General features: G+C 46.0%; 1 long non-coding RNA gene across 1 annotated transcript in view; it reads right to left on the bottom strand.

The window, feature by feature from the left end:
- Positions 1 to 13,621, bottom strand: part of LOC142894273 (uncharacterized) — a 65,608-nt gene extending 51,987 nt beyond the window's left edge. Inside the window, exons 1-2 of the long non-coding RNA XR_012927805.1 lie at positions 13,370 to 13,621; positions 12,454 to 12,537 (exon numbers count right to left, since the gene is read on the bottom strand). This is a non-coding gene — a long non-coding RNA (uncharacterized LOC142894273). The remainder of the gene's footprint in view (positions 1 to 12,453; positions 12,538 to 13,369) is intronic.
- Between the last annotated feature and the right edge of the window lie 11,236 nt (positions 13,622 to 24,857).

Raw genomic sequence — 24,857 nt, 5'->3', positions numbered from 1 at the left:
TACTACAACATGCTGCTGCATCAGGGAAGAGGAGGGAAGGGGGAGCCGCAGTTTAAGGTATCTTCCAGGTGTTGGACAGAACCAAAACAATTTAGTTTATTCACTGCTGTTTGTTTGCAAAACAACCTTTTGACCAGACATCATACTGTCTGTGTGTGAGTGTGTGTGTGTGTGTGTGTGTGTGTGTGTGTGTGTGTGTGTGTGTGTGGTGTGTGAAGCAAAATGCAAACTTGTTTTCGTAAGAATGCCGCTCATACTTTACGGTAAAAACATTTTTGCTGGTTTCCCTGTGATGAACTCCAGCTGCAGCGTCTCTGACCGCCGGCCGACCAATAAGCACCATATGTTGCTCCTGATAACACGGTCGCCTGTTACAGTGCAGAGCTGTCCCTGAGGGCTAGCACACCGTTAGCTTTATGGCTAATACTGATTGTTAACTACCACTAGATGTAACAACTGCCAGCCAGGTTGCTTAAGGTGCCATCAGGTTGTTTTCGTCCCCCCTCCCCTGACCTCCTCCCAGCCTGCCAGAAGCTAAATTCTAGTGAGAACAGACCTCGCTGATGTTTTCTCAGTCAGCAAACACTGCCGCTACCAGAGGCCTGGTGGTCTGGCTGTGCTCACTGACATGTCTCGGGATGGGCAGCGAGTCAGACTCGGGAGGAGTGGTGCCGAGAATCGATATCCATTTCTTCCCACGTGGCCTGTTTTTTGGGAAAAAAGGAAAGAAAAAAAAAAAACTTAAAGGCTGAAAAAACCCAAACGCTATCCGGCCTCGTGTCGCTAAACGTGTAGCTTTTCACGGCTGACGCGGACGGGGTCAAGTAAACTGCAGCGAACCCACTCGAGGTAAATCACCCCATCCCGTCATTCATTCAATCTCCAGACGACGGATCGGACTTGCGCCCAGCAAGAGGAAACTCTTTCATCTGGCGCTTTATTACACACAGAAGACTTGAGGGGTGTCAGCCGAGCGCTAGCGGACATGTGCGGCACGTTAGCGCTGACAGCAGCTCACGGCGGCTTCACCTGAGACGCCGCCACGGACGTGCTCGCAGTCGACGGGAAGCGAGCGCTACCGCGCGCCATATGTGCAACACACACACACACACACACACACACACACACACACACACACACACACACACACACACACACACACACACACACACACACACACACACACACACACACCTCCATCCCCTAACTTTAATTACACTTGCCTATATTTTTCTACTGTTTCACACTAATTAGACAGAAGTGGTCTGTCGCTGGGTAAACGGTCCCATGTGGCTCCCTTATTTTGACTTTTACAGCAGCGTCACACCCACACGTGTGCACGCCCGGGCCCAGTCAAAACACACGGCCCCCGGGTCTTACTGCGCACACACGCGCACACACGACCCAAATATGCGCGTGCGCGGTGGACGTTAATTAGGGACGCGCTGGTTTTGATGTTTATAAAAAGAAGGGAGGGAGAAACCCGTCAGTGGAAAAACCTCAGTTTCCTGTTGAGGAGGGCCGCTCGATTTTTAAAGGCGTTTTTTACGGGACGGTGTGGTGGGGAGGTGCGACAGGGCTCCGGGGTGCACGACGCCAAGCTCGTAAGGCTCACCGCGGCGCCGCCATCGGCCTTGTAACCTGCACATTCGATCCTTAGCGCTGGCCGCAGGACCGCGCCCTCACCCTGGGCCTCTGTTTATAGATAGGAGGTGAGCTGCGTGTGTGTGTGTGTGTGTGTGTGTGTGTGTGTGTGTGTGTGTGTGTGTGTGTGTGTATAAAAGCTTTCACTTTTCCCTCCCGTAGGCTTTCTCACAATGTGACTCCCACCTTGTGAAAGCTTGCGGTGTTGGCACTCAGGCCACCAGAGAGCCAGAAAACGGTCGCTGGCACCACTGATTTTATTTGCCCTCAAATCGATCTGAGGAAGGCGGCTCCAGAGATTTCTGCGGAGTAATGCAGATGTGAGCCGCTGTTTCTCATTAGGGAGCGGGCCGTACTAGTTCAGCCTCAGGTTAAGACACAGGGGACGGCCAGGGATATTAACTTTGGGCTCCCTTTCAGCGGGGTCTTAACCTTCTCCCGTGTCCATCTTTCTCCCTTGTATTCCATTCTTCCAATTCCCCTGACCTCTCCCTTTGCCAGTTTCACTTCACTTGACCCCTGACCCCCTCCGCCAACCCCCACGCCAAGGCAACAGCAGGGTCCTGTGTGTCAAACGCCGTCTGTGAAAACACTGCTCAGATAAAGCTGGGGGAGGGGGGGGGGGAGCAGGAGGCTTCAGTCAGACGTCGCAGACTGTGGCAGGGTTCAGAGACCCGGCGGTCGTCTTCTAATGTGGACAGCGGCAGGCGATAAGCCCAGTGAAGTATCAACACCGCCGCAAAACTGATTTGATTTTGAGGAAACACTGCGGCGAGATAAGGCGAACAAACTACCGCACATTAGCACTGCGTTTATTTTGGGAGTTGCAGATAACAAGATGCTGCTGGCGGGCAGATAAGCCGGCGCAGGCAAACATGCAGCTCGGAGCCTGTGTGCATAAGGAGAGGAGTACAGTGGAGGAGCTGCAGGAGGAGCTGCAGGTTCGGTCACATGACCAGATGCACTTCATTACTGAACTTAGTCAGTGATGTCGAGTTTGAGCTGAAAGTGAGTCTCCGACTTGGATCTAAAAAATAATTAAAAAAAAAAAAGTTTCCATTCTTGGCTTTTGGTTTGTTGCACAATAATACAACCTTGTGAATATACGTCATTGTTAGCAAAGCAATGATGCTGAAAACGACAGCAACGATCATGTGAAACTTTTCAGTTTTTTTCTCATGAGCGCAGCTGTCAGGCTATGCACATCCACGATCTGTCTCTTTATCTCTCTCTCTCTCTCTCCCTCACACACACACACACACACACAGCCATGCCATTTTTCAGACCACTCTGGTTGTCCAATTCTACCCACCTAATATTAAAAACTTATATAGTTTTTTTAAAATATAGATTTTTTTTGTTCCATAATGTTCAGCAAAAAAATGCAAATTCTTGCTTTCTTGGCATGGTTTATTCTTGGTATCTTGAAAATATTAAACACATTTTAAAATCTTGTGTTTTTTTCTTCTTGTGCTCCAGCAGAGCGGTCGTGCACTATTGACTATCCAAAAGAAACCTACACACAGTAGATCTCTGGAGAAAGACGCCAGACAGCAACGTATCGCCCTCCTATTCCAGCTCCCTGCAAAAACAATTAGTTTTACTTCCCTGCAGCAACTGCAGGATTTGTCAGACCTTCCAGCTGTTTGGAAGGAGACACAAACAAGGTGGCTGTGAGGTGGTCGCAGAGGCCCGGGAGAGGAATTAGTGCGCATGACGCACTCTAAAAAAAATGGAGCAAGCTATTACTGATAGAAAACGTTGGTAATGTGAATTTCACATGGACCTTTAATGGTAAGCCTTAGTGGCAGTATTATTTATTGCACTTTGTTTCAATAAGACGAGTGGTCAAGCTAATTAGCAATAGATGTCCTATAGCTATTAATGTGGAACCCTAGCAGGCTTCCCAGGATTATTTCTATTATTTCATTAACTGGCTGCTTGTTAAATAATAAAATAAAATACAAATCTCGTAAATAAAAAAAGAAGAAGAAAATTTCATTTCATTAGAACCCCAAGTGATTTAATAATAGTTTCTCACGTAAACTAAACTTTTCAGCTGCATCATCTGATTTTCCTCGGAACGAGCAGCCACCTAAAATACACAAGAGTGTGTTTTGATGAACGCAACGCAGTCACTTGCGAAGACGCGTGTCATTTCTCACTTTTTCAAACTCGTGAAACCGACTTGGCCTCTTGTCATCCTCGCCAAGAAAAAAAAGTCCCACCCTTTTATCTGGAATAGGGAGACGCCAACAGGTTTCTGTCATTGGGATGAAAAAAAGAAAGGCAAAGCCCAGCCACTCAGCGCTCTCAAACAGAGAGCCTTTTAAATCCTCTGACAATGAGCGAGATGGAGGGAGGGGAGGAGGGGGAGCGCGAGAGAAAGGGAGACACAAAAAGAGAGAAAGAGCGATGGAAAGGTGTAAAATGGGGAGGATAACAAATGAGCGCGGCGCTGAGAGGGAGCCTTAATGATGTCAACGCGATAAGCCGGGAACCGGGTGAAAATTGAAATGAGCGCTGCCAAGGCAGCGGCCGGCGGCGGCGGCGAATGGGCGCCGCGACGCCCGGACCAGACGGCTGGCGAAGGGCAGGCGTCTGGAGAGGGCGAAGGAGAAGGAGGAAGAGGAGGAGGAAAAAATGGACAGGAACACAGAAGGTCAACAGAGGAGGGAGGAAAAGAAGGGGGGGGGGGCGGGGGGGGGGATGGACGGCTAGAAAAACAGCCCTCGCGTGAGGTGAGAGGGGAGTCGCAGAGCCAAAGTCAATTGAACAACTAACGTGCATCGATTTGTTGCCTCTGCTTTTCGCTCTGTCGGGACCGAGTGACATTTTAAAGGCCGTATTTTATTGTTTGGAGGAGGAGGCGAGCGTTTGCTTCTTTCGGGCTCCGGTCAGAGTGACGGCCTGCCGACAGGCGGACGCGACGCAGTCCACGCAGGAAACGCAACGCAAACAGCAACGCGCCGCACTGGGACTCGCTGCGGCTCAAGCGCACGTGCGCGCGCGGCTGGTTGTGCGCGTGGGGTTTTTTTTGGTTTGTTTATTCCCCCCCAGCTGTAAGTTTTCCCTGTGTGCATCAAGCGCGTCGGCATGACAAATGCTGCAAATGGCCTCAGCGCACGTGTCATTAGACGCTGCTTGGCGCGCACGACTGTGGTGGTATTGTTTTCACTTTGCCGATTCGCCTTCGCATGTCCGCCGGGGTCGCGTTGCCCCCGCATGTGTTTGTGCGCGTGAGCGCGTGTCTGCGGGAATAATTCATGACGGTGAGTGAGTGAAATGGGGCGGGCAGCCTGGAGTGGAGCCAGTGTGAAGGTTGGGGCGGGGTTGGGGGATGGGGGGTGGGGGGGTGCCATTAATTATTAAAAACACTTTTACCGGGAGGATCTGGCCAGTGTCTGTTGTCTGCGCCGCAACTCTTCAAGGGCACATTCAGGACAATCACACAGAGGAATAAAGTTTGGAAACGGGAGTGGGGGAAAAAAAACACGGTAATAATCCCAAGATAGCGCCGGCGGGTGATGCGGTGCCACTGCAGGGCCACATAGACACACAACACACAACAGCAGCCACTCGGTGAGACAGAGTTTCCCTTTGCTTCATTGAACAGACATGATAACAACCAAATATTGCAACCCAAGGGCCAAGATTTGAAAAAATAAATGATGGCGTTCCATCTCAGACCTGGTGTCTCAGCAGCCTTTGGCTGGTCCGGGTCCAGGGAAGGTGGTAAACTACTTTTCATCGGAGGGGGGGGAATGGTTGGTTGGGTGGGGTGGGGTCTTAGCAAACAGCCTGCTGTGCTGAGGAGTGGATCAAAAAACAAACACACTGCCGGAGCCGTTCATCAGCGTGGCCGCGCTCCAACCCAAAGGAGTCATCCTGCAGCCAGAATGGCTGGCCAGGCATCAGCGCCGGGCCCATCCGCACTTTATTGGAAGCTCTAATTTTAAGCCGGGGAAATCAGCTTTCGCATATTACAGATTATTGCACATCGTGGAGCGCTTGCACCTCGTTTGTTTTGTTTTTTTCCCCCTCTTTATATGATCAAATTTCAGCCATATCTCTCTTCAAACCGCAGCCCCTGTGAGTGGAGGATCTTCGGGAAGCTTGTGTCGGAAAAAAAAAAAAGGTTGATCGTTGCACAATTTGACCTCAGAGCGCAATTTGAAAGCATTTGAACAACAACAGGTTTAAGAATGAAAACAGGGTTCATCAGCCAGCCATGGCGAGTTTGCTAGCAGCTCATTGGAAGGGAGGAGCTGGGAGGACGAAGCCGTGTGCATGCACAACTACTCTAATGATGAATTCAGATAAACCCCCCTTGAAAAATGAGATGGTTCATCTCAAGGGGTTATCCACAAACAGACTTGTTTGTTACAATAATCATGACAATGGATTTAATTCTAAAACATCCCTCCACCCATGCCTCCTCTATCAACACCTCTCCTGCTCTCAGGGTCACTGGGATGCTTGAGCCTCAGTTTATCGCAGGGCCCCGCAGAGACACAAACAACCGGTGCTGCTGGGATTACTCCGTAAAAGTAATCCAACTACTGACTACTGATTACTTCTTTTAAAAAAGTAATCTGATTACTACTTTAACTACTTTGTTTCAAAAGTAATCAATTACTTATGACTAATTACTTGAGTTAAAAAAGATAAAGTGACAGTGACTTGTTTCCTGCACGTAACGTACAATGAACCACAATATTCTTTCATTTAGACAAACTAAAAATAACATTTGTATTTGCAGCTACAAGCGCAATCGCTGCTCTTTCTTTTGTCGTCGCATATCAATGACATTGCATGCACGGCTGCATCATCAATCTGCGACATCCCTGTTTTCTGTTGTTTTTCTAAATTTCAGACATTTTGTGAATGATAGGACATTTTTAGCTTGCAAAACATATTTCAGAAAAGTAATGGAATCGTTACTTGATGAAGTAAGTATGATATAATTACCAGTTTTGCCTAGAGTAATTACAGTAGTGGATTACTTAGTAACAGATTACTCGCAAACAACCCTTCACAATTAGCTTAACACGGATGCGTTTGGACTGTGGGAGGAGGCTGGAGCAGCAGGGAACCACGCAGACACAGCAAGAACCAGCAAACTACTGTCCACACAGGAAGGCTCCTGGCCTGGGATTCCTTTTTTGGAATCAAACAGACAACCTCCTCGCCGTGAGGCGACAGCGCAAGAAGTCTTAAAAATCCTATATTATATGCATTTTCTGATTTTTTTTTTCTCTTCCCTCAGACTCCAGCAGAGCAGCCTTGGGAAATTATTTTTACGGGAAACAGCATATTTAGCCCTCGGTGGACGGCCTCAAGTGACACTGCCTGTTTAGCTCCTCGCCAGAAGCAACACTTTGTTGGACTTTCCACTTTTTTTATTTTTTTTGCAGGGAACAAAAACAAAGAAAGTTGATTATCAGAACAGTGTGTTTTCTTTTTCTGAAATTGAAGCAAGAAAAAGGAGGAAAATAATGTTTTGGGCTAGACATGTTATTGTCGAAAACAATGGAAGGAATTTTTGTGGGACCTTCAAAGAAAAAAAACGAACCATTCCAACAGAAGACATACCCGCCGCGTATAATTACTAGTTCACACATTCGCAGCAGACTAAATTTTAACCTCCGCATTCGCTGCTTCCTGCATTCCACTCCTTCATTACAGCGTTCTGTTATGCGCTATATGATTTCTTTCAAAGTGCCGCCGTTGCTGTGACTCATCTTTGTCAAAAACAAGGCGGCCGAGGCTGCAGCTCGTCACGCAGCGCAATCTGGGAAAGGAATAATCCATCCACACCGAGACCTTCCACCAGAACGTGCATGTGTGTAAATGATGCCTGGAGTCACTGTGCACGGCTGAACTCCGCCTGGCTGCTCTCCCTGCTTTCTGACACAACTCGCATGAAGTAACATACCGGCCCAAAAATAACAAAGAGTGTCTTCTCTCAAGGTTAACCAAGAGTTGCAAGTGAAATTCAGAGCGGTGATATGAACACGAGGCTGCCGTCAGCTGAGCAACCACACCGAGGCCATTTACGTGTTTGTTGGACAGGCTCACACTTGTTGCTGATTTTTCATTTTTGCTTAATTAAAATTTCTTCTGGGTTATTTTTATTTTATTTTTTTTTGTGCTTTTGTGTGCTTTTTGTTCTCCGTCATGACTCAGTCTACAGTCACTGCGGTGCGTGGGTGAGCTCGTTGTCAAACTCCGTGCGCCACCCTTCCACTCCGCCCGTCTGGAACCAGCTGGTGCACTCGAGGAGACGTCGACTGGAGTGCAGACAGAGGAGCGGCCGCCTGCGACTCACACTGGTGCATCGTGGCTCCGACCGATAGTGCTAATTAAAAAAAAGACCTGTCAGGTCCCTGATGGGTGTACGTGTGTTTAGTCACAAATCTAAAGTGAGGATAAAATAAACAAAACACTTGCACACATATGCAGAGAAACAAACAAACCAACATGTCAGTGCTCTGAGAGGTGTGATGGAAAAGCTGAAAATGAATCCCCTTTGCACACACACACACACACACACACACACACACACACACACACACACACACACACACACACACACACACACAGACCTACTCACATCCATTACCCTCCTCCGCCCCCCCACTCCTCCTCCCACCTTCCTACCCCAGTTCTCGTGGGTGTCGGAGTGAGAAATTAAATTTTTCTGATGAGAAACTTTTTTTCCTGCCCCCGTCCCCACTCCTCACCCTCCCCTCTCCCCCCTCCCCTCCTCCACTCCCTCGCTCTCCTCCCATCCACTCCTTAATTTATTCGCTTATTTATGAACTATTAATTTATGCGCCGAGAGAGAAATTAACAGTTGTGCAGTCAAGTGTTGGGGCTGCTGCTGCCACGCTCACAATAGATGATCGTCAGCGAGGGGACCGGCGTGAGTCACACGCACACAAAATACGCGGCGCCCCGTGTTCCGGCTAAAGGGGAGCAAACAAAGAGCAGCTGCGGCACCGAGTGCAGGAGACAGACAGCAAACTTCCATCTGGGCTCCACTGTCGGACGGAGGAGTCACGAGCGCTGGCCAGCGTTGTGCTGACCGTCTGTGAGCAGGAGGCGTTCGTGGGGGCTCAATGAATGACTTGTTATGCCTCCACTCAGCGCTTTATGTTCCACTCTTTCGCTCTCACTCTCTGAGGTCCGGTGTGTAACATTTGGCTTGATTTATCATTTTTATATTAGCAAAAGCTTAACATAGAGCCCATAAATACATGAGTGAAAGTGTAGACTCGCAGAACAATAAGTCAGTTGGTTTTTCTGAGAACGGTTCTCATATACAGTATATGGCTACATAGAGCAATAAGGGTCTTGCTCCTTCTTAGCTGCCATCTTGCACTGCCATTTTTAAAGGAAAACCACCTGACAGTGGCCTAAATATGAAACACGCTGTCAGACGAGCTTCCTTAAAAAATATACACAATGGACCTTTAAGGCGAAAAAAAAAAATTATAATCCAGGTGTATTAACAATGCGCAGAACAAAGGCTTTGAGTCTTGTTGAACAATAATTTTGCAAAGTCATCTTTATTGCCAGGAAATCAATATGTTTCTTGATCGCCCCCAAGCTTTAAAAATTAAACCGAAAAAAAAAAAAAGAAAAGAAAAAAGAAAAAGACTGGGATGAATTTTAGCAGTGGTCTGACGAGTCCGAGCTGTTGGTTTTCACCTCCAGGACAAACTTCAGTCTTGTGAGAAAGGAAAATAAAAATGGAGACACGAGGTCCTCAAGGTTCTGCTTTTTAGTAACAGCGGCGTCACCGGCCGTCTTACGAAACAAAAAGGACGGAATGCCACGTGTCCACTTCGGACTGTCGAAATCGGCTCTTTTTTTGCGGCTGCAGCGCCGCTCGGCGTGCGTCTCCCTCCGCCACTCCAGCCCTCCTCCCACGTGCTCCGCTGTGCGTTCCCACGCCCACGCCGGCACGGCAAGGCGCGCTGCGCCTCCATCCAGGCAGTCATCCGGACGGCCGCTCGCTAATTCAGTCAGTCAATTAGAGGAGGCGGTCCATCACACGGCCAGCGTGGGATGAGGATAAAAAGTGACACGCAGACAGGTCGTCCGGTCGGCCTTCCGGGGGGGGGCCGCGACGCCCTGTGCCGCCTCATTAGGAGGTTAACTGGCACGTGTGGGCGGCCGAACGACGCCGCTGTCGGGGGGGAGGTGGCAGGAGTGGACGGGCCAGGAAGCGCAAGTGAGTGACAGTGGCGTGGGCGGCGGGCTGTGTTTTCCGACGACCAAAGCACGGCCCCAGAGGGCTGTGTGTGTGTGTGTATGTGTGTGTGTGTGTGTGTGTGTGTGTGTGTGTGTGTGTGTGTGTCCGGCGGCGTGTCTCTGTGTGGCGTCTACAAGGTCTCTGATGAAAGGAAGCCGTGGGTGGACAGGCTGTTTGTCGAACACTCTGCTTCCATTTAGCTCGGACAAGTGGACGGCGCGGGACACCTTTAAATGAACACGAGGGGCGAGGGGCCGACACGCCTTCCCCCCAACTCCCCTGCCAGGGCCAACCCCCCCGCCGGGGAATGATTCCGGGGTCGGCTCCGCCTCGGAGGGAGATCAACACAAACTCAGATTCCTTCTCTCCTCGAATAACGCTAAAAATATTGGGTTTTTTAGTCCCACTTTTTAAATTCCCCTCTATGAATCCCATCAGATTTTTTTTTCTCCCCTCTCGGGATTTTTTTTTTTTTTTCTTTTTAATGCGAGGCTGTTTTTACATTCCGGGCCTCGAGTGAGCGCAATGACAAACATCGGCTAAATGTTTCATCTAATTGCCACATACAGTATTGGAGTTGAGTCAGGCAGACGCTCCTGCGCTGTGGCGGGAACGCCGACACTCCCTGCCACCGCGGCAGGACGGCGCCGTTCGTTCGCCGTCGCAGTCGCAGAGCGCAGCGCTTGGGATTGTTTTGAAGCACCAAAAAAAAAAAAAAAAAAAAAAAGGGAGCGAGATCAGACTTGCCAACAGCCTGCTGCCATTGATGGTGACAATGCTTTCTGGCAGGTTGTTGCCGAGTGTGCGGACGGATGGGGCAGAGTTGGAGGTTTAAACTGTGGAAAGGAAAAAAAAAGACTTCCTGATCAGATGATTTAAGCCTTGGAAAAAAAAAAAAAGCAACAACATTCTCCACACCAACGTGTGTCTCCAGCGCGTCAGTGACCTTCCTCGAAACTGCTTGACATCCTTGAATTCTTTTGTTCGCTCCGCTTTATATGGTGCGTGTGTGTTATAGCACGCAGCGCTTGAAACTCGCCGCCTGTGATGTCACAAATGATGTCTGCTCCTGGTGAGTGACAGCCGTGCTCATGCAACGTCTGTCTACTAAGCTGCCATATTTTTGCCCCCTTCCAAACACTTGGACGACAGAAAGCAAACTTTGTCATTCACCAGAAAGGAAAAGACTGACGGGTTTATGGGAGGTTGTAAACATCTGTTGAGTTTTTTTTTTTTTTTTTGATTTTTCATCCAAGCCAGCACTGGATGAAAAATCTAAAAGAAAATAGTGAAAATAAAATATGCTAAAAGCTACAAGCTATAAGGTAGAAAAGTCATTGTGAAGGTCGTGTTAACTGGTTTTCTAATTAACCTAAAAGTCAATGTGTCTCTCTTTTATAATTATGGCAACAAATATCAACAAACCTTTCACAAACTGCCGCACCCACACAGCAAGCAATTTATTTGACTATTACGCTTCAAATTTGAAGACAGAGACATGCAGTCAAATTGCTTTTTTATGTATAATTAAACACAAGTCTTTGTGTTGTGGTTTTGTATTCAACATGTATGAAGATGCTTTCTCCTCTTTGTCTTTTATCCCCTTTTGAAGGCAGCAGGTGTCACTGGGTGCCTCTCCGGTTCTGATCCCATTAAGGGCCCACAAGGGGATCATTGCACGTAATAAAATGCTCTAAACCGACCCCATAATCAATGCCAAAGTGCCCTTTAGCACAGCGGGTCACCTGACTTCCAAACGGGCACCCGCCTGCGCAGGAGGGGTCGGCATTATCCAGCCCGTGTGCTGTGTACGGTGTTTCAGCTCAGCTTAACAACGTGTCAAAGGAATCAAACGAGAGCAGGTTACAAACAAGGCTACACAGGGATTGAAAAACCTGTTTGACCTCCGGATTATCCGTTGACCAGCCTGCTCATGTTGGCATGCCATTGTTGGCATGGACAACGGGGGATGTGGTGCTCATACATGAGACAGATGGATCAAGCAGACGCATAATATCTCATGTCAAGCACACACACACACACACACACACACACACACACACACACGAATAAGCCCTCCTCCAGTGTAGAGTATGAGTTGGGCCAGACTGGACTTGTCCACACTTTCATGATGGACAGCTTGTCCTAAATGACCTGCTGCAGATTCTCTCTCTCTCTCTCTCTCTCTCTCTCTCTCTCTCTCTCTCTCTCTCTCTCTCTCTCTCTCTCTCTCTCTCTCTCTCTCTCTCTCTCTCTCTCTCTCTCTCTCTCTCTCTCTCTCTCTAAGTCAGCTATTGATCCACATGGCCCCTTAAGGCTACTAATCAAATGAGGCGGACGCTGGGGGGGGACAAAAAAGGCACTTGAAAGTTTCTCAAGTTACTTGTGTGACAGCCGGGCACAGACAGCCTGTCAATCTGCCGAAGAGTCGGCCGCTGGGGGTGCGTATCTACATCTGCTCCAGTTGTACTCCTTTCCAACCCGGTCATCCATCAGCCCCTGGGGCTGATTTGTTAACTGTAGCAAACATCGCAGACGACTCTTACCTGCGGCTGAAGCCCACTGGGCGAGGCCTGAGCTGGTCAAAGCTCTCAGGGAAGCTCTCGGTTGTCTAGGCTGAAGCCCTGGAGCTGAAAAGTGTCACACAAAACATCATTAATTGTTTTTAATTAGCTGTGGCAAACAACAAATGCAACTATCTTGTCAATCAATTCCTAGTGATCAGGAGAGTTCATCTATCAGAAAATCGACGCTAAAACTCACATTTCGTGGAAATCAGCCCTATTTTATGTCTTGTCGCGAGGAAGTCATGGAAGTCTGGAATTTTTGACTGGTGTGGCCCAAGTAGGGCTCTCTATCTATTTTGGAGATTTGGCATACAGGTTGACCAATAATACACAATGTATCTGGTCAGAGTTGGTGGTCTTAGTCCGGAATGCATACACACAGTCACACCACATCGTTTTCCTGAATTAATTGTATTACTATCATTCGAGTGTTAACAGTTCTTACACAATCACATCACAACACACAGATGGAGCCTATATACCCTCAATATAAATCTTCACTGTTTTCTTTTGAGAAATCACACCTCCAAGGCTCAGGCTTAAAACCAATAAAACATTGCATTTGAAAATGCGCTGAGTCATTGAAGTGCCAACAAAACAAAAATAAGCACATGGCTTACTCAATAAACATTGACTTAACCAACAAGAAGACTTGATGTGCTGTTTGACCTCAGAAAGCAGCTTATTTAAATGTCACAAGGTCAAAATGCCTCTTTTCACACAAGTGGGACATTTTGAAAACACACAATAAGATGATCTTTTGAATAGGTCAAATAGTTGATGCAAAAAATTCTTACTTCTTCTTGTATCACAGTCAATTACATATTTTATCAGAAAAAAAAAAGATCAAATGAAATTCCCTTAAGAAGTGGGACTTGAATTGAAATTTTCTCACCTGTATACAACTGGAGTTTCCATCCCCGCCACAGCTCTCGCTATTATTGCTTGCTGCCCTGGCAGCTCTGCTGTTTTGGACTTCGTTTTAAATGAAGAAGCAATTTTTCTTCTGACTGTGATGGTAGGATGCACAACGCGCGTCACTTCAATAGTCGTATTTCGCTCGGTAAATTCAGTTGTCACGCATGAGTGAATACCGTCAACTGTCAACTATTCAGAAGCGCCAAACCAGCATCTGATTTGCACCTTATTTTTCTTCTTCTGTGGAGGATGTGACCAGTTCAAATTTCTTCTTCTCCCTCTATCTCAGGCAGGCTGGGCAATTCTCCTAACTCATTACTGCCCCTCAGGTTGGAGGTTTCATTGCATCTTTACTTGGTAGAAACCGAGCTGGAATTCACATAGGGTGGCACCTGGGGGTGGTCAATCAAAGTCTACTCCATGCCACACTCCCTTGACATGCCACTGAGTCATGAGTCATACCGACCACAGATCAGCAGCAACACCCCCAGCCAGCCAGGTGTTTGTTCCGCCCTCTGAGACGCCTCACGACCGTTGTTTTGTTGTCCCCTTGCAAAAAATCTTGAAGATTCAGCAAAGCGTCAGAACGAGGGTTATTGTTGGAGGCTATAAACACTGGACTCAATATGCTGTCATATTTTAGATTATTTTTTTTCTATGTTATATTCTAAAATGGATACAGGATAGGACATACAAAGATTTTTTTTTTTTTCTTGGAAAGTAGATTTGATCCTAAGATGAAATGATTATATTGGAGAAGATGGCAGAAGCTCCTATGTGAATACAAACACTTAACAGAACTGACTTTAGCACACGGCTGTGATTCATTTCTCCCCGTCTCTTCTGCTTGTGGCCTCCAGAATAAAGCTGAGAAAGATCAGGAGCAATCTTCAGGAAGAATAGCAAATTGCAGTCATTTGGAGAGAAAGAAATAGCTCGTTTCCAGTATGGCAGGGTGCACGTCAACAATGCAGCCCAATCACTGTTCACACATCTGTTGCCGGGGTTAATCAATGACTATACAGTGACAGCGAATAGAGTTCTGATTCCATATGCCCGGCAAAGAATAGACAATCATTGACTAATCAAAACTTGATAGAAGCCACACAGGGTGGAGAACAGCTGCTGTGCCCAGTGAGCCTGACAGTAATTACATTATATATTATTGATCTGCTAAACTGGGGATTATGGGGCCTGGGATTTCAAAAGGGAATAAGAACAGTCGCCATCTCCAAGGTCACTGTTACAGTGCTGAGGCTGGACTAGTGATCTCCGAGAGAGACGTTAGTCTAAAGTTAGATCAGAAACACACATAAACAATCCTACATTCATGTCTGACCTCATTAAAGAGGCCAATTAACTTCACAACTTCAGTCTTGCAAACACACATTGTGAAAAACACCAGCGCACGATGACAGAAAGTCTGCCGTTGGTTCGGTGGTGCTTGAGGCGTTGCGACTGGAGCTGTAGACGCTCCACACTGCACTGCAGTGATATTGATGTCTTAATACAATAAAAAGCAAAATAAACATTATTATCCTGATCGTTATAATTATCTGCAGCCCAGAGGCTCAAACTGAATTATTCATGAAGTGCTTAATTAAATGGGTAGACTAGGGCTGTGAGAGTGTATGCCTGGGTCTTTACATGTGTGAGTCTCTGTAGCCATGTGTCTTATGGACATTTCAAGAGAGTAAATATTCAGCCATTCTGGTGGGATTTGAAAAGAAAATCATATGTGCATTAGCGGCCGGGTTAAGTATCTGGTCTTGATGCTTTTGAAGTATCACCTGAAGCGATCTAGCATCAAATAGGACTGAAAGTTGTCTCGTCAATATTAGTCTTTCCATTGCAGTTGCTAGTCAATGGAAACACTGCTCCTTTTTCCCCTTTAAAATAATAGCAACTCAAATTTAATGCAAATGTTTGACTGGCCTGCCGCTGAAGAGTCAGCAACACATAGAATGCTCTGATAAAGATTGAGATGAGACAATATGGATGGATTTCAAACACAATGGATTTCAAGCATTATTTCCTATATGTGGTGCTTCATTAGTCTACGTTTAAGATTTTCTTTTTCATTGACCCCACTGGAGCCGGCATTGTTAAGAAAGACAAAACTCCACAGATTGGTGGACTACTGCATGTTTATCCTTTAGTTTACAGCCTCTTGTAGAAATGTACAGCTGCCAGTTTCCTGCTTAAATTAATACTTGATTGGAACTTCTCAAGGGGGTGATTTTCAATTCCATACTAAATGTTCTTTCGTATAACAAAGGATTTAAAATGACCTAGATTAGATAATTGCACTGGAATTAGTCATCATGTTGGAAACTACAGAAAAATGTTTAGTCTAAGTATGTTGAAGTTAAGTGAAATGTTCAGTTAACACAAATTGCGAATCGGCCAATCACATGGCAACAAGTCAATGCATTCAGTCATGTAGACGTGGTGAAGACAACTTGCCAAAATTCAAAGTGAGCTTCGGCACGGGGAAGCAAGGGAATTCAGCCAGACTGGCTGGTCAGAGTGCTTCACAAATTACTGACCTACTGGGATTTTCACACACAACCATCTCTAGGGTATACAGGAAATGGGACATAAAATAAGGCGAAGGTATCAGGCAAGCAGCAGTTGTATGGACCATATTGGGATTATATCAAAGTATAAAAATATATATGTATGTTGATTTGGCAATTTCATAGTAATTCTGAACAATTTAATGTCAGGTGGTGCTGATGTCACAAAGGGCGGCTATGGGTGAACCGGGTGTTTTAGCGCACACTCCCTGTGTAAATGGAGCAAGCCAAGAAGCAAGAAAGGCCTTGTTCTAATTTCCATGGAATTAACTGAAAGGCCAACGATTGTATTGTTTGAAACATTGTAGCAGTGAATTTTGATTAACCTGGGAGCTTCAATGCTTTGCACCTATGTTCTTGTCACCGTGTCGCTGTAAAGAAAAGGGAACTGATGTGGTTTTCAGTTTCAAAGGCAGCAGCCTTTTGAACACTTCTCTTATTTAACTGTGGGCATTAAAAGCAGCCAGGCAGTGCGATCATAAGGCCAGAGCGTGCACGCACCCACACACACACACACACACACACTCGGAGACATGCACAAAAGTGTGTAATAAAGATGAATGTGACGCCTCTGATACAGACAATAGTCAAGTCAAGGCCAGAGTAGTTAAATGGTGGCGCAGCAGACAGTTATTACTTCTCTCTCACTCTGATTGCTATATCACCCACTGAATGAAAGCACTTCATTTGGTCCTGACACTGATATTACTCCTGGAAGATGGAGACGGAGTTAGCCAGCCGACACACACACACACACACACACACACACACACACACACACACTGCAGCTGAGCAAACTTTCAAGAAGTTTCACATGCATGAAAAAGGAGAAAAAGCAGAACACTCATGCACATGCAGGCCTCGGGTGCCTTTTTCGGTTCTTTTATTTTTGTTTTTTGTTTTGCGTGCATACTGTGAACTTACACACACACACAAATGCAAATCTCTGGCAAGTTCTGCAAGCTCTTTCTCACACATGTTGACCTCATGTCAGCGTGAACACTCTGTTTCCCTCAACTCTCTCTCTCTCTTTGTCTCTCTCTCTCTCTCTCTCTCTCTCTGTCTCTCTGTCTCTCAGACACTTCATGTAAGGCAGCCACAAACACACGCGCTCACATGCACAGAGACGTATGTGAGGCCATGAAGTGCTGATGTGCCAACAGTCATACACTCTGGACACTGTGGTAATGTAACAGCCCATTCACTTTGTGAAGCATTAGGAGCAGGTTTGCGTTCCCATTACCCTCTAATGACATTTGGTGGGCTCCACTAATCAGCCACTTGGGACCCCTCCTGACTCCCTGGAACCTCAACACGCAGACGTGCACAAAGAGTTTTCTATATGTGCACACGCACGCACGCGCCGCGTTGCAGTTAACACACTTATTTCTGCAGCGCCAACGACTTTAACATGTGCCAGTCTATATTCACACAGGCCTTATTATGCCGACATAAATACAATCTTTTACAGTGCAGATGGGTTTTATGTCGGTGCGCGACCGCAGACGAGCTGTTATTGTAATGATTTTGATTAGGCCACTTAAATAACTACTGGCGTGCGAAAAACAGCGAGACCATGTCGGAATCACTTGGACCATACATCACATCCAGGAATAAAAACAAGAAGGTGCTTTGTGAATGGAGAATTGGATTCGAAAGACAAGGTTGGAGGCAACAGCATCTAAATCAACAACAAATGCACTGCTCAGCAAGCAGCTTTCTGTCAAAACTTTGTTAAGCGCTAAATGTAGAAAACCCAAGGTTGCCGGTTTCAGGAAGAAAGCAAACCTGAACTGTGAGTCACTTACTGTGGCAGCTATAGCCTGTGAGCCAAACTCTCTGTCGGAGATGTTTACTTCTGAAGGAACGGCTTAATTACCACGTTCAGGGAAAAAAAAGGTGTTTGTTTTTTTTAATCCCCAATGTGCACTTAAGAGTTCCTGCTTTTGTGTGAATAGAAAAAAAAAATCCACATTTAGGGAATTTACCGTCATCCCTCAGATATTAACTGGTGCATAAAATGTTTTTTCCACCCATGTTCTGTCCTTTTCCGAACAATTTCAGCTGTAAGAATCTATATTACACTCAGATACACACAGCCACTGAATTATGTACAGTATTGAACAATGTACAACTTCTATTGAACTCCTATTTAAAGTGACTAATCAGCAATCAGCAAATGGCAGCAATGCAATGCATTTAGGTGTGTAGACTTGGTAAAGACCACTTCCTGAAGTTTAAAGCGATCTACTGCTGCTGCTGCTGATCTACTACGATTTTCACGCACATCCATCCTTAAAGTTTTCGGAGAATGGTCCACAATGAGAAAATATCCAGTGAAAAGTCATTGTGTGGAAGAAAACGTGTTGTTGATGTCAAGGGTCAGAGGTCAGGATGCGCAGACTGGTTGGAGACCATAGAAAGGCAACACTAACTCATAATGATAACCACTGGTTTCAACCGAGGTATCAGCGCAGCATCTCGCAGTTTTTCATCACATGGGAGGTCAGATTTGTTGCCCCGCCTTCGAGGTCCAAGGTGTTGTTAAGTTAAACAGGCCAGACAACAAAACAGCAACAGTCTCGTCTATCAGATGTGCTTTGTTTACCTTCTGGGCCACCTGTTTATCACTGTCTGCATTTTGAAAAAACACTTCAACTTAACACGGATCCAGCACCTTAAACTGAGTCTCTGAGTGTGACGGCCAAAATTGTAAAAAAAAAAAAAAAAAAAAAAAATCCATACAGTTTTCTCACCCAATAAAGACAGGGGGTAGGAAACTACTAATGTGGAACACCTGTGTGACCTTTACACTCTCACTAATCAATGCAGAGTGATTGCAACTGCTGTGAAAACACACAAAAATATTCAGAATTTGCTATATAGAAGAAGATCGGCTGACTTGAAAAATAAAACGAATAAACACGTTTGATCAGTTCAATAATTAAGAGAATTTCCTTTGTGTTCTAACGATATGCTGCTCGCTATTGACTTTACGCCTGTCTGTCAAGTTTTACTTCAAACTCATTACCAGTGATCATTTTAATATGACGACAACTGTGGAAAAAACGGCACATTACAAAAATGTCTATGCAAATTTAATGTGACTTCTGCGAAGCACGCACACGCACACGCACACGCACGCACACGCGGCAGTGCAGTGCAAAAAAAAAAAAACGGTCCGCGCTTTATGTGCACAAAGAAACACACCCTGTCTGAACACACGGTGCACCGGAACGCTTCACTGCGCCGCGGCGCTAATAGCTTCACACTCGAGTGCAAGAAAGAGCTTCTTTATTGTGTACGTAAAGACACAAGGCATCTGGCCATACGTAAGCATGCGTGCTGACACACACATGCTCCTCAGACACACACACAGAAGAGAAACAAATGTGTGAGGGGATTAGATGGGTAATGTGGACCCGCTGCAGTCTGGCCTCCGCTGGATACCAGCGATAAGGTTTCCAGTTTCAACCTCAGGGCAAGGCTGGGGAAGAAAACATAGGAGGAGGAGTGTTGTGTACGTTCATAGGCGTATATGTGTGTGTATGTGTGTGTGTGTGTGTCGAGGCCGGAGGCGTTATTGCTGCGGGGCTGGGTGTATTGTTTCAACTCATTCAAGTGTTTCTGTACACACACACTGATCTGTTGACCACCACCTGAGAGCTCTTAACCACTGTTTTCAGTGCCAACACTTTGGCACACTTTCCAAAAACAATCCAAAGAGAATTCATCACTTTGAAGGGCACCGGCACCGGCGCACAGGACCAAGGACGTTCTTTTAATACACTTTTATTTCTGTCCTGCCCTCGTTGTTGTTCTCCTCAATTTGGGGCCTGTAATTTGCGTCCGTGTGTGCCTTCAGCTCGCGGAGGCACGGGCACTTAATGCTTTTCTGTCTCCAACTTTGTTACTTTTCCAAAAGCATCACACCGGCAGCTACCTCTATCGACTTTATTACCTTTTTCCCAATTATGTTGTTGCTGCCACTTTTAGTAGACCATTATCTGGCAAAGACACAGTTTGGACTAATGAATTCTTTTTATTGCAACAGCCGCTGATGATGTGCATAATTAAATCAAGTGAAGCTGTAAAAATTATTTTATGTGTCAACAAATTCCCCCCTTTTTATTATTCTATATATTTTTTTAGTTCTTTTACTGTTTAATTCTCTTTAATACGAGCAGTTGAACCCAGGGCAGGCTTGGCTAAATGTTCCCTCTGTGATATAAATCACAGCTGTAAATTCATTTAAGTTTCAGCAGAGCAGAGACAATGGCTGAAGCAAAGTTAATAAAGTCTCTTGCTTTCCAATCCGGCCAGACTGCCCTTTCTTATTTTGCTCCCATAGTTCCATACAGCTAATCTAATATTAGTTCTGCTAAATCGAGGTAGATGACCTTTGAGTCTGGCTACTTTTAAGTCGGCCGTGGTCTGATCAACTAATGGTGTATGTATAGTCTAAGCAAGCGGGCACAGGAAGCTTCATTGGACACTTAATGGGGGCTGTTTAATCGAATTCTCCTTCCCCTCCTCTTAATTCCTCCTGTCTTTTTTTTTTTATCTGTAATGTTTTTCGGGAGGGGGGCAGGGGGGAGTCACCCAGCATGGAGAAGGAGGGTGGTAACCAGATGTACACCCTGCCTTTTTGCGTGCGTGGGTGGGCACCCCCCCCCCCCCCCCCACACCCCCCCTTCGCCCCCCCAGTGGCTCAGAGGATAAGACACGGATAAGACAATGGTGTTTGCTGCTGGCACTGAAGGCCCATCATGGGCTGCCCGTCCTCAGCTCACACAAGCACACACACACAAGCGCGAGTGCGGGAGCGAGGAACACACTCCAGCTGGGACCGTACCCAGTGACAGGCACTAGGACTCACAGATGCCCAGGTGGTGCTGGAAACCCTGGAGCGACGCCCGGACTGGCACAGGAAAGGCTTCTTACACACTTAAAAGGAACAAACACACACACACACACACACAGCGCTCGTCTCGAAAACGCACACTTATATACAGTTGCGACAGCTTACACACACAAACGCGAACACGTGGATTTACGCGCACGCACAAAGGCGCAATCTTTCTCACTCCCCACCTTCTCGCAATTAACGCTGCTCCTATAGCTTGAGGCGCAGAGGAAATTAGGTTTTGGTTTTGCTGCTGGGTATGTGCGTGTGTGCGTGTGTGTGTGTGTGTGTGTGTGTGTGTGTGTGTGTGTGCGTGTGCGTGTGCGTGTGTGTGGAAGGAGAGTTGTAAGAGGGAAGGATTAGGAGAAGGTGGGTGGAGGGTTATGCTTGGCAAAGGAAATATAATGTGTGGCATGGAACTATGTACTCAGCTACGGTAATGACTGTGCACCAACGGGTGTGTGTGTGTGTGTGTGTGTGTGTGTCTGTCGGCCTACGTGAGCGCCCGGATGTGTGCGCAGCCCCCGTGTGCGCCTGCACGTGTGCGCCCGCATTAAGTCGCTCCCTCTCCAAGTATCATGTTCAGAGGCTGCAGTTCATTCCTGTCTGTCTGATTGTGTTGTTGTGCAGTCATGGCTAATTACCTTGATAGTCTGTTGACAGTGCCGAGACAATTAAACAGCCAAATGGAAAACAGGAGGGGGAACTTGTCTGAAATGTCCTCTCCGAAATTCGAACCAAAGAGTGATTCATCTCCAACATGTGTTTATAATAGGAAATCGTTTAGCGGCGAAGGGAGGAGGGGGGGATGGAGTTTGTTTAGTAAATTGTAGGATGGCTGCTCAGATGTTGGCTTCAGAGTCAATTTTGTTTGCCTCGACGTCTCCGTGTATACATCTGAAGCTCGGAGGGGAACAATTTACTTAACACGAGCGTGAACCCTGAGCAATCTAAGCCTAATGTTTTTCCGCCGCATCACAGCCTGCAGGAGATACAAGATTGCAAAACCAGCAGTGTGGCCTCCCTCAAGGTGTCGGAAAACAGCGAGAGAAGCTCAATTAAACGGAATGTCTGCTCGTTACAGCGTCTCAACTCCTTGGTAAGTGTTTCCGGATTTTGTTTCAAAGGGAAATTCGTTCTCATTGCTTTGAACACCTGATTCTGATGGAAATGTGTATCGTGATGCAATAATGATTCTGAGGGATGGGTGTCCCCAACCATGATTCTTCCATATTTTAGAATTTAAACAGAATTAACCCTAGAGGTCCAAAACTGATCCTCTCCTTTCTGTTTAGGTCATCTATAAATTCTACAAACCGCACCAAACATTGGCAAGCCCCTTTTAATGCATACAAGTCAAATTCAGTCATTCATTTTGGTGAATGTAGCATGCTAACGTGCTAATGGAAGCCAAGGATAAAACCTTACCATTCCAAGGGGGCATCTCAGCATAACAGCATTTAAAGCAGGCCTGTGTGCCTCGTAGTCTTGCAGAGCCACAGTAACTTTAGACTCTTACACCATCTTTGTTTATCGGACTCTTTAGAACCCAGCATTGTGGAACAGTGCGTGCGGGAGAAAGGGCTGCTGCAGGAGATCACGGTGACAATGCTTTCAGCTAATCTTTTGGGGGATGATTATTTTTCTAACGTGTCTTTAACAAGGAATCTACAAAGCACCTGGGGGTAGGCCTCCTCACTCTTCACATAATCAGATTTAGAAAGCTGGTACGCGTGGAATATGAAAAGAATGTAAATTTCCCATCTGCCGACACCATATATAATCATTATCAGTGCTCCAGTAATACAAGAAATCTCCATGTACATATATAGGGCTCGTCTGTCTCATATGTGATAGCAAATTCTATTGTGTACATGTTATATATGAATTTGCATAAAGCTGATTAGGGATTGAAGAGGGTTGGGGGTTAAGGTTGCTTTGAGGTGTGAGAGAGGCAGGGCACCACGTTGAGAGGAGGGTTAACAATGCACACAAGGCTTTTCTAAAGAGGTTTCTTTTCAGATAGCATAAATGTGACCAAGGCAGCAACAAGAGTGGCGGCGAGACGCCATCGGCTATGTGAGGGCCGCACTTCACCCGCGGGCGAAAATAAGAGTGCGGGCAACATACACCAAAAAAATAAGACTAAAAAACCTCTCAAAGGCAAACGGCCGCCTATGGAAAAAAAAACATCTTGCCACAATTTACGGCTTCCGGGAGATTGATTTTGCTATTTGTCTTTTAGGAGAACATAGAAGTCGCCAGCGCACGAGTGGCAGCTTCAGAAATGCAATTGCGCCCCCTCTTGAGCGGCGCGACAGGCCATCAAGTTTTTCAGTCCTCCTTCTCCGCCGACGGGTCGAGCTTGGCACGGGGGGACAGCAGCCGCAGACCCATTCCAGATTGGTTCCCCGAGGGTTGTGGGAGTAAAGGGGGGGAGGGGGGAGGGGGTGAGGAGGGAGTGGGGGAGTGAGGGCGAGCCTGGTGGCGTCGGTGGGGGGGATACAGTTGGCAGGGTTCTTCTGGGATACTTAGGGCCAGGCCTGTGTGTGTGTGTGTGTGTGTGTGTGTGTGTGTGTGTGTGTGTGTGTGTCTGGCTCCTGGTGTGTGTTGGCAGGATGCGTGCTGGCAACACCCGCGTCTGACACCACTACAGTTGGTCCCCTCTGGATATCCTTCACACACACACACACACACACACACACACACACACACACACACACACACACACACGCCCCTTCCCTCATGCACACACACGCCTCACCTCTTCCTCCTGTCTTTTCTATCTCCCCAGGGTGAAAACCCGGGGTGCCCTCCTCCTCGCACATCACGTCTCTTCCTGCCACTCTCACTCCCTCCTCGTCTCACTCTCACCCCCTCACCCCCATTTTGAATCCCAAGTTTTATAACTCGGCAGGCCAGCTTTTACAGGTGTTTGGAGACTAAAGGCGCCTTTCCGTGAGATTTATTGCAGCACATTAAAATTTAATTAACTCACAACACGTTCAAGTCAACAGTCAACTTATGAGATGGAAAATAAAACGTTATTACAGGGTTTACTGGCAGTTTTCAGGAAGGCTTGATGGCAGGGCTGCTGCTAGCACTCTGGCTACTGATTGACCATTTTTTTGTTTTTTTGAAAAAAAGAAAAGCCACAAATGCGAGGGAGGAAGAAAGGTTTTCAAACTGCACCACATTTACACACCAAACTCACATCCTATCTGTCAGGACCGGACAAGCAACGGCACCCAGGAGCACGACTCCAAACAAAGTTTCAAATTAAAGAATATTTATTTACCAAAGAATCAACAAAAAAAAAATCCCTCTTACAAGGAACAAAAGGAAAATGCGGTGAGGAAAAGTTCAAACTCAAAATCACCCCCAGGAGGAAAAAACGTAAACAATAATTCTACAAAAACTCAAAATCACTCCGAGGAGGAACCTCCATCAAAAAGGTACAAAGTAGCGACAAAACCTGACTGACAAACAAGGCAAAAACACAAGACCTGGTTCACGTGACGTGGCAAATGAAGTGCTGGCTCTCTGCTTCAGGAAGAAGAGGAACTGCCACAAGGCAAAGGGAGATGCTGTATATACACAAGGTAACGGGGAACAGGTGAACACAATCAGGGCTGGGAACACACAAGGGAAGAGCAAGTTAACAGACACACAAGGGGGCAGGGTTTATATATATATATACATATATATATATATATATATATATATATACATATATATATATATATATATATACATATATACATATATATATATATATATATATATACATATATACATATATATATATATATATATATGTATATATATATATATATATATATATATATACATATATATATATATATATATATATGTATATATGTATATATATATATATATATATATATATATATATGTATATATGTATATATATATGTATATATATATATATATATATATATATATATATACATATATAT

Source organism: Nelusetta ayraudi, unplaced genomic scaffold (assembly GCF_046127955.1).
Source record: "Nelusetta ayraudi isolate G7.1 ecotype Tasmania unplaced genomic scaffold, CSIRO-AGI_Nayr_v1 ptg000042l, whole genome shotgun sequence".
NCBI classification, from domain to species: Eukaryota; Metazoa; Chordata; class Actinopteri; order Tetraodontiformes; family Monacanthidae; genus Nelusetta; species Nelusetta ayraudi.
This window is presented reverse-complemented; position numbering and strand designations above follow the sequence as displayed.